Raw genomic sequence first — 10,824 nt, 5'->3', positions numbered from 1 at the left:
AGTGAGGGAATAAATCACGTGAGTGTCGCTGAGTAGACACTGTTTTGGTGAGGACATCAATGGCGTCTGAGATAATTTAGGACGGCATCGCATCATCGAGACAATAGCGTTCAATGAAGGATGACCTGCGGGTGCCACCTCAGATCACACGCGTCCTGCAGCTACTAACACGTGCCAACCGTTGACGAATATTTCCCATTTGAGACAAAAAGACACCATCCCAGTTCAGGGGATCTATTTTTAGGATCAGTGTTTGGTCAACTAAATTAAAAGGCATCGTCTTTAACAAGCAGGGAAATTTTTCATCAATTATTTATTAATATTTGCTAAAAATTTGCAGTTACCCGAAGTCAAACTTATTTTTGGAGCTTCTGAATCATCTAAAAATAATTTTGTTTGAAAATAAATTACTTATAATCATAATAACGATGAAAATGATTATTATGAAATAAGATATCCAAAATAATGTATGTCTGTTATTATTTACTTGAACAATTTTTATCCAAATATATCAGAACAAATACAAAGAATTTTCAGTAACATTTAGCACATATATTTGTTCTTGCCTTCTTCTTCTTCTAGCCTTCTTGATGGAAGTCTTCGGCCTGACGAGCGCGAGAAGAAGGATCGCAGCTTTACATAAGCAAGAGTTTATCAGGCGTCTGGCTCGGCCGTTGCTCTGCTGTTACATCTCTGCTCTGGATGCCAACTTCATTGTTTCGGCGATAATTCGGGCTTTGTTCTGCCCTAAAGCGTTGGTCAACAGCCTTTGTTAGGCGTCTGATAGATGCCGTTTAAGCAGCAATCGCCTATTCCCCTATCCTTGAAGATGGTGGCTTAGCTTAAAATTATGAAAAATTACATCAAAAACATTCTTAATAGCTGTTGCTTACTCAACGTGGTTTTGCTTTCTACACAGAAGTAACTTTAAAGTAGGGGATTAGGTTCATAAAATTTTCGAAACAACGGGAAACGGGTTAGAAAAAGTTCTGTTGGTTGAACTGGATGTGCGGCCATCTCGTCAGCTAAGTGACTTAACTTGTTGAAGCACCAGAACTACCAAGTCAATAAAGGCTAAACAAAGGTTCACTGACAGCAAATTTTATTAAGTGAAGCCTAGAAACCGACATTTAAACTGGAAGAAGTTTTGTTTATTGTGAATTTAGTTCTCAAGCTAAACTCAAATTCAAAATATATAGGCTCAACTGTATAATGCTTTCTGAACAAATTCCATTGATACTTTAACTTATGACAATGGAGCTATATTCGTCTGTATATAAAGCAACAACTTGTAAAAACAGTTCGTCTAACTGTTGGACCGTTTGTCACCTTACCAGAATCATTCTTATTATTAGACCGCTTGCCACCTTACCCTCACATTTCATCACATATATTGTTTCGTAAAACTCATATGTGGCAGCTACTCGAAAATCTGCGTCATTGTTTCACCATTTGAAAAAGTTAAAACGGGCTTTCTTGTTCATGTACTTATTTCATTCCTCATATCTAAACAATATCATAGCCGTACAAAAATCATTTATATTGTTTTACCATAGCACTCAACCAGGCCAATTTAATTCAGCGTTGGCATTCATTTTGAAGAACTTCTCATTTCATTCTCTTCTCACCCCCATCTAAAATTGCTGCTGTGCTTAAGTTTTCGTTAGCAAATAATTGAATCCTTCGCTTAGGTTGTGTCTCGTTGGTCGATTGCTTGCAAGAGCTATTAGATCAGCGCCCTCCATCTTGGAATGGCGTTGCCACTGTATTCCTTTCTAATGGGGCGAAACTTTCTGAAATTATTCCATCATTTCGCTACCGCGTGAAAATAATTGTAAGAATTAACAATGTTGTTTTCTAGCATTTTAAAATGTTTCTTATATTATTTCAAATTGAGAAAAATGTTATTGTTGATTGCTCACACAAGGCTGATTTATTTCACAATATAAATGATATACACGAAAAGAGAAAAGGTGTTATTTATACCACTTATTGGTAAAAAAATTTATTTATTCAAATTCAATTTTGAAAAACGGCTGACCTAGCACTAATTGAATTTGAACAGATTTATTCCGTTTGAAATGTAATAAATATCTGGGTTTAGAGGAAATTCCAAGTAGAAACTAAAAATTATTTTTTTAACTACATTTGCACCCACAACTGTTGTTAAATCATGAAAGTTATTACAGTGAAGGCAACTTTGAAACGGTTGAACTTGCTCCTATTAAAAGTGGAGAACCTATTTTTTAACGGCCAAGCTGACATCTGTCGCCATTGATGTAGCCACTGCGCAGTTAGAAATTAAATGATTTCCATGAGTTAGGAGGTATCCGGTGTTGAATTTCCTTGAGTTAGGTGGTATCCGGCGTTGAATTTCCTTGAGGTAGGTGGTAACAGGTGTTGAATTTCCTTGAGTTAGGTGGTATCCGGTGTTGAATCAATGGAGTTCAATCAATGGAGTATCACCGGGAAACTCAAATTCTGAAACGATTGAACTAACATCTTTTAAATTTGTCGAGCCACTGCACAGTTCAAAAACGAATGAAATTCTCGAGTAATTATGTGATATTTGGAGTGGAATGTTTTAAGTTTTAAGCAGAAAACACGTTTAGGGAACGGCTGAAGTATGTGGTTATTTGGCATGTAAAATTAACCGTCCTAAAAATTTGTCCTCAAACAAAATTACGACTCAAACGTCCTCAAACAGTTCGTCGTAAAATTTGATGAAAAATAATAAAATAGCCAATACGAATAATTATTTCACTTTGCTGTATTGAAGACATTATGAGAATTTTTACAATTAAGACATGAAAACTATTCAAATATTTGCTTTGAACCCACGCGAGTGTCGGGCTTGTCCTTCTATCGATTCCTACCTTCATTTTGGTCTCCAGTTTTGGAAGCAATTTTCTGCCGCCGTGAAGCGCCACTCGTGCGACCGCCGCCGCTCGACCGCTCCTGTTTTTTGTCAGCAAAACGACAGCGTCCCCTGCTGCAGCCGCCCTGCCATTCCTGTGTACAGCGTCCCCTGCTGCAGCCGCCCTGCCATTCCTGTGTACAGCGTCCCCTGCTGCAGCCGCCCTGCCATTCCTGTGTACAGCGTTCGCTGCTGATGTCACGCTACCCTACTGACTACACAAAAAAATCTTTTACCTACACTATTTGTAACTATTGCACTTATTACCGAGCTGTTTTCTTTTTTGTTTTCATGATTGACGGTAGATCTTCGCATGTAACTATTTTTCGCAAGATTTTAAATCAATTATTGAAAAAATCTAAATTTATGTGCACATATTTTCATTTAAGCATACCTTATTGTGATTTTACGCGAATTGCGAAATATTTTCTCGTCATACCAACTTTTTTCAGAAAAAATCAGTGCATGGAATTAATGTGCCTGACGAGCTCACGACTTGAAAATGACGAGTAAAAACGACTTGTGTTTATATCACGTGCATATTATTTATTTTTCTCCTTTCCAGCATTGTATCTACGTAATAATTATCCAAATAGAAACTGAGACATTCTGATGTCAACTTGTCCATCCATTGCTAGGTCTGTCCAATTCAAAGCTGCGCAGCTGTCGTAACTCGCTCGATGTGGTCACTGAACCATGTGCAGATTCAGTCTTATGCGACTACAGTTCTAACGTGAACGTGATTTCAAGCATTTAAAGGCTTGGAAGCCTCGATCCATGTAGCAAAATTTTAACATTTATATCGAACAAGAAACATGGCCACCAACGACATAGCGGGACTTCCCGTTTACAGTCGAATAAATAAAATTCTTGAAATTGAGTGCCAAGATTTGCACGAACGTCCAATTTCCAGGATGAATTTGCTCAACGACGATCACAGAAGCGAAGCGGTTGGTTCCAGGAATTTTTATTCCAAACGAAGCTCATTTCGAAGAGTTTGTTTGAAATAATTATATTTGCACTCAAATTTTTGGACGACTGAGTTGGTCGACAATATTTTTATCACAACCTGAATAATATTGGAGGCTAAAAACACCGAAATTTGGCTCAGTATTGACACGAGGAAATTCTAGTCTGATTTATAGGTCTGGACTTACAGAGTTACGTTCTCTACTCATCGATATTTGCGGTACTATATGATAGACTGATCGAGTATGACGTATGAATTTTTTTATGCAGTGTGAAATTGACAAAAGAATTACCACTAACATTCAAGGCCATGTCCATCATGCAATTGTCGGGGTGCATGCGCTGCCTCTACTATGCGGAAGCTCACGTGATGGACTAGTTTATGGTAGAAAGTGAAGGATAAAAATTACTTGACGACCATAAGCTGAGAGAACCTGCACACGTGGCAGCGTGCATTGGACTAACTGATTTATCAGAAATTGTACCTAACGATAAGTATCTTAGCAAGAACCATTCGCTCGGTTCACATGAAGTATGACTACATACAATAATTTACTACTTCAATTATTATAATTGCAAAGAAACAAACACGACGTGCTCGCTCGCCAGCCAGTCGACTTTTGCCTCTCATTTATATTCCTATATGTTTTCAAAGGCTTCAGTACCGCCTAAAATAAAATTTTTATCAACACTACTTTCATTTCTTCGACAACTTTTGAAGCTTTTAAATTGCTACGGATTTCCAGTGAAGTAATTGGCATAACGGCTGCGGTTGTGCGATGGCTTCCCTCACCTCCAGATGAAGCAGAACAAATACCTTCATGTGATAGGTTAATTCGAGAAAATTGTATTTGCCTATAAAACCAGTTAGTTTCAAATTTGTTTCCGGAGTTGCGTTACGTTGTATGTTGTAACGGCTTGATAACAGGGCTTTAAAACAATTGTGAGGTTTAAAGACTCAAACTTTTAAAGCACCAGCCGTCATGTGAAATAAAATTCTCTTCATGACTCAAGCATGAAGCTTTAGAGATTATGGTATTATACATATGATTACAAGGCAGTCATTCAGCGATCCTAATTTTTTTCATCTAATTGTAGTATGGCGATTATTTTTCACTGTTGCTTCAACTTAAGGATATCCGAGGGTTTTCGTTGAGTCCAAAAATCACCACGGGTTTGAGCTTTGTAATTGTTGATCAGAATATTTTTCTAACCCATTTGAGAGTACTTCTGGATGCCGCAACACTACGGATGGTTATTTTTGGTTAGCTCTAAGGTTTATTGAAGTGGGTTGTTCACCCACAGAGCTATGGTTAAATTGAAACTAAATTGAATAGAAACCGTGAATAGGATTAGAAATGACAAGCTTCTTCAGGGGAAGCTAATCTTGTTAATTGGTCTCATCCGCTCATCTTCTACATGAGTAGAACACTAAATACAAGTACCCACTCGATTGTGCTGCGAAGATTCTGGCTTTCATCCAAGAACCATACCAATTTTTGCAAATAAATCCCACATTGGGCCTAAAACTTGAGCTCTGATCTGACTTATTTCTCTCGTTTCGATTCACTAATGAAAGTCATTTGTAAGCCGCCAAACTGATGTGATGGCTGCGTTCAGAAGACGCCTCTATCGGTCACAAAAAAGCTTCAATACAAATGAAAATTTACGAGGATCGATGTTTAGCTGTGGGCCTTGATTCATTGTCGTAAATGTCAATTCATTCTAGTTTGTTATTTATTGAGATTTAATTGAAATTTCTGTTGAAAAGAGATACTTCAAAATGAAATTACATAACAGTGACTTCAATAATACACTAAAGTTTACTTCATGCCTAAACTTTAAATTTAGCATTATAATATTACATTAAAGAATAGAAGATATTTACAGAAACTTTATTTCTTTAGTGCAAATAAAAATAATTTCTCTGCTTAATATGCTGAACTATCTATTGTAATCGGAATAATTATTGAACTTTTTCCTCGTTTTATTAATATTTCTGCATTGATTATCGCATTGAACAAACAAAAGCCACAAACATGCCAGTACTGGAAACTGTTCGATGTTCTGGACTTAGCTGTACTTTTTAAAAGGTCAATCTGTCTGGAGAAATACCTACTCTAGCTAATTAAGTCGGGCACTCAATTTCTGAGCGATGTCGCTCCCTGGGGTTGGGGAGATTGGCATCCCCGGGTTATGAGGTTTAATTGAGTCCCTCTCAAGAGACCCAGCGAGATTTCCCCTGCGCTCTACGAAAGCTGCTCAGGCCCACCGAACTAGTCAAATTGTGAGTCACGTCAAATCCAGACTGGGTCAAGTGCGGCCTATGTGACGACCGCGCAAGTAAAATCACTACAAAATTTCATGATTTTAATTTTGGCTTGGAAAGTTATAGTCTATGGGACGTACTCGTCTAAATCTATTCACCACAAAAAATTCTGATTTTTATCTATACCCAGCCAAGCTAGCTCATAAGACGTTCCGTGTAAATCAATTCGCCATGAAACGACTATGATTTTAATTCAGACTGAGTCAAGCCCCGCCTATGGGACTTCAAAGTAAGTTTATCCGCACCAAAGAACTATGGTTTTAATTTATCATGAGACGAGTATTTTCTATATAGGACTTCCGTATTAGTCTATTCGCCAAAAAACTGAGATTTCGATTTAAACTGGGACAAGTTCAGTTTACGGAATTAACGGGCTATTTTATAGTCCTAAAATCTAGAATTATTATAACTGACTCGGCCGTACCTGGCCAATAAATCCTTTACGTTTGCAAATTTTGCTATTCCAATGCATGTGATTCCAATTCAAACTGAGCCAAGTCCAGTCAATAGGATTTGCGTGCTACATTATTGGCCACGAATCGAATCTAATTTTTAGCATTTATATCTACGAGATGCACCTGTAACTTATAATAGAGCAACTAGAATTTATTTATTATTGTTTTGATAATTATACATTCATTTTTCATTCAAGTGTTGTCAGCGCACTTGTGCAAGGAGATGAATGAGGGACTGAATTGCACGCTCCGCGGACTGTATTTTCGAAATTAGGCCGTTTTTTGAATATTATTCTCTTCTGCATGGTTTTGTGCATATATAATTCACAAAAAATCTTTGATAATATTAAGAGATTTAACAGAATTTCATATTACGCTACAACTATTTAGAATTATTTATGTGAAATTTCGTTGAAGTTATTTCATTATTCGTGTCAGATAGAGATAAAAATTTGCAACCGTTTAGTAAACGAGAAGAAATAATGCTACAACCTATATATGTATGCTCATTTTTAAGCATCATATGATTCATCCACTAACTTGTAGGAGATTTGGCTCATGCAATGTTTCAAGTCATTGGAAAGATTACAATTTTGTAATAAGACCATAAAATGTGTCATTTTTCAAAAGTCATTTATGCATTGCAACCTCCAGTTCAATTGCAAAAAATTTAACTGGGGCAAATTTTTCGCCATTAATTATAAATTAGAAATAAATCTCAGGAAACATGATATGTACATATCTGGAAACATTCTCCTGAACATTGGTTGCACAATGAGTCTTTTAAGATGCCCAATGTGTACCAAAAGTATTATGAATGCGTCCCGCATATTGTGCAATGTAATTGCATCCAAGAACTTCCAGCTATTATCATGCCCCCTTACTTCAGCGTACCCTTACTATTTCACGATTCTCACTCAATAAGCTCATAATATTCCAGCAGGAACATTTCATGTATTTTTAGTGTGACTTATTTCTCAAAATTATGATTCAAGATCATGGCTTCAGTGTCGGCCGAAGATTAAAGTACAGTGACAATATCCGGGCGTATATGGCAAGCGTCGTCTCGCCAGCTTCCCACAGCACGTCGTCGCCGTCATGACCGGCTATCGCAGACGTGTAATCTCGTTCCTAGAGCTTCTTCGGCATTCAGCTGCATGGCAGAAGCTGGGAATTTCTCGAGTTTCCCTTTCACACGTTAGAATTGTTGGCGTGTGCAGAAGGATAACAATCGGCCAATGATTGGCCAGTTGTAATAGTCCCGCGAGTTTACTGAAAGCAACCTTATACTAAATACCCAATATTGTAAGATAAGTGCCTCCAACGTTGGTGCGAGAGCCGAAGAAACCTTTTTACGAGTGAACGTTGATTTTATCATGCAGCTACCGAGAGACATCTAGGAGGATTGTCACTCTGTCTATTAGTTTTATTGAGTATGATGAGGAAGTATTGACTTATTCGGGGTAATGCAATGACTTATTCGGGGTAAAATAGCTTAAATACATTATCTGTTTCAGGCCTTGCAACAAATGTATTCTTATATATTGTAGGACAAAGGGGAGGTGAGTGTTCATGCGAATATTTATGACTATTCGTGTTATCGGGGTGTGTATTCATGTGAAAAACTCATTTCATGGAAAACACCGTAAATCCTAAAGAATTTTGACATCAAGACCATTAACATTAAGCAACATCATCGAACATTCCTGATACCACTTTGCAAAACATTGAATAATAATGCTGCAGAAAGTTCTAAAACTATTTTAAAAGTAATTGTTGTTCATATCTAAATAACGTCTAAATAGAACATTAGAAGATTTGATTATGTCAGAACATCAAAGAACATCAAAGAACATCAAAGACATTATGTCGCCAAATATATAACAAACAAAAATTTCATAATTCTGCAAAGAACTATTACTCCTTCAAGTCAACAGCCATCTCAAATAAATGTCAGAATGCGGACTTTTTGTGGGGATTCAAAATATTGCCACCCTCCCTGCAAGGCCATTTATGAGCCAAAAGTCTTTTGAGGCTCGAAGAGGCCGCTCTTCATCTCAGGACCGTGAAAACGCTTCGAATAAACTAAAAATATCGATGGTCTTTGCGACATCGTTTCGACTGGGGCGGTTCCCGCGAAGATGTGCCTCCGTATATCGCGTCATCTTATCGACTGCCTTTATCCTGCTATCCCGCCGGCCTGACTTACTTTTATAGAGCATTACTACGGGACACCGCGGCAGGAAGGCGTCGCATTTTTCGCACTATAAGGGAAACTGGAGAAAACTTTGCTGGACGAAAAATATGTTAGATAATAAACAATTCCTGAATAATATTATGATAATTCAATTAAGCTCGCTTGCAATGCACCACGTTGTAATAGCATGAATACGGCTTATCCAAATGAAATGACTTCAAATTTAAATAGTATGCAAGTATTTCACAAATTTTGATATTTAGGGAAGATCAGACATAATAATTTCAGTCTAATTATAGTGTTGTTAATAAATATGGGTTTGAAATGGACCGTCATATTCACTATACGCATGTACATCTCCCTTCTTTTCCTCTTCTCCTCTTTGCCGACCTTTGATCTGATATTTAAACATCAGCTCAAATAAGCTGAGTATATAGTATGCGCTCAAAGTATCCAGTTCTCTGTAGATCCTTTTGCTTATCTAAGTTATCTTATATGAATTCTACAAATTTACTATTCAGTGCCTGGAATAAGAATGACCCATATCGCACCCAAAATTATTGCCATCAATTATTAGCTATTTATTCTCAATGATAAGTGTTAAAACTCCTACAAAATCAAGGCATTTGATAATTGAGTAAAACATTTAAGTGCTGCAATTCAGTGCTGATTTCACAAAATCTCAAATAATTTGTAAAGACAACGTTTCACCACTTGAAAATCTCAGAGAAATTAATAATGAATAAAATGATATACTAATAACATAGTGGCATCAGAGTTGAGGGTTAGGCCTTTCGTCGATTCTAAATTTCACTGCTGGCTACAAGTTTCGCGCGTGCTTGCAACTCCCCGCCTAAACCATGTTGTTCTTAACCACCCAACCATCTTCCTGTGGTTAATTAGAATATTCACATCACATAGACTCACAACTCGCTTCAATCATTGCGATCTCAATCACTTGGCGGCGCTGCCTAGCAGATGTACACAAATTTTAAATGCAGCCGGAGCAGAGCATCATCTGAGCATGCAGATGAAAGTCTTACCAGATAGTCCAGATTGTTGTCGCAAAAGGCATGGTCAATGATTTAATCATTGACTACGAATATGATTTTACTCTAGCTAATACGATAATCTAAATGCAAATTTGTTGTATTTTTTTCAGAGGCCACATAAATATTTGAATGCTATCATTGAGTTTTCACGTGACTTTTTCACGGTTTGAACTGCTAGAACTGAAATCATTTTAGTCCGCCCTCAAAAAAAAAGACTTTCTGCATATTATACCGAAGAAAACGATTACTGAGATGGACGGTCGTAAAATATGCTCAATCACTTTCAATCAAACCACAGAAATAACTTGATAAGCATCGAATGCAAGCACTTTTTCCCAAAAATTTAGTTATAAAACTAGAAATTAATCCAGAATAGGAAGACAGAATAGGAAAATCAGTTATTAACTTCAAGGTGAACGCGATTTAATCATTATTTTGTGCTGTTATGTTTCTAATAACTATTTATTGTACGGCAGAAATTAATCATTGAGCGATTCTGCGATTGTGCACTGGATTTGCAGTGTTTAATGCCAGCGTAAAGGATCACACACTATTAGTGCGTGATCCTGTTTCTGGATAGCAGAGGGAGATGGGCACGAAAATGGGTAATCTAGCGCTGGAATAGCGGTAATAGATAGACCTAGTGCTGGAATAGCGGTATGAGATCGAATTCTGGTGCTGCAATGATTGGTCCATGACTGGCTTGCGTAGCAGCACAACATCGAGTGCTGGAGCAGCAGCAGGCGATCAGGAGCCTCGTAGAAGCCCTGTAAATGTTATGGTCAATAATTAGCGCGTCAGGCGCAAGCCGGGAACTGGTCTTACTAATTCTTCAGTCCGGAAGAGTTGGACGGTAGCGTCTCGTGACCTGAGTTTACTCCTTACCTCCAGTGAACTCGACTAGA

Source organism: Hyalella azteca, unplaced genomic scaffold (assembly GCF_000764305.2).
Source record: "Hyalella azteca isolate HAZT.00-mixed unplaced genomic scaffold, Hazt_2.0.2 contig10761, whole genome shotgun sequence".
NCBI classification, from domain to species: Eukaryota; Metazoa; Arthropoda; class Malacostraca; order Amphipoda; family Hyalellidae; genus Hyalella; species Hyalella azteca.
Note: the sequence above shows the minus strand (reverse complement) of the source record.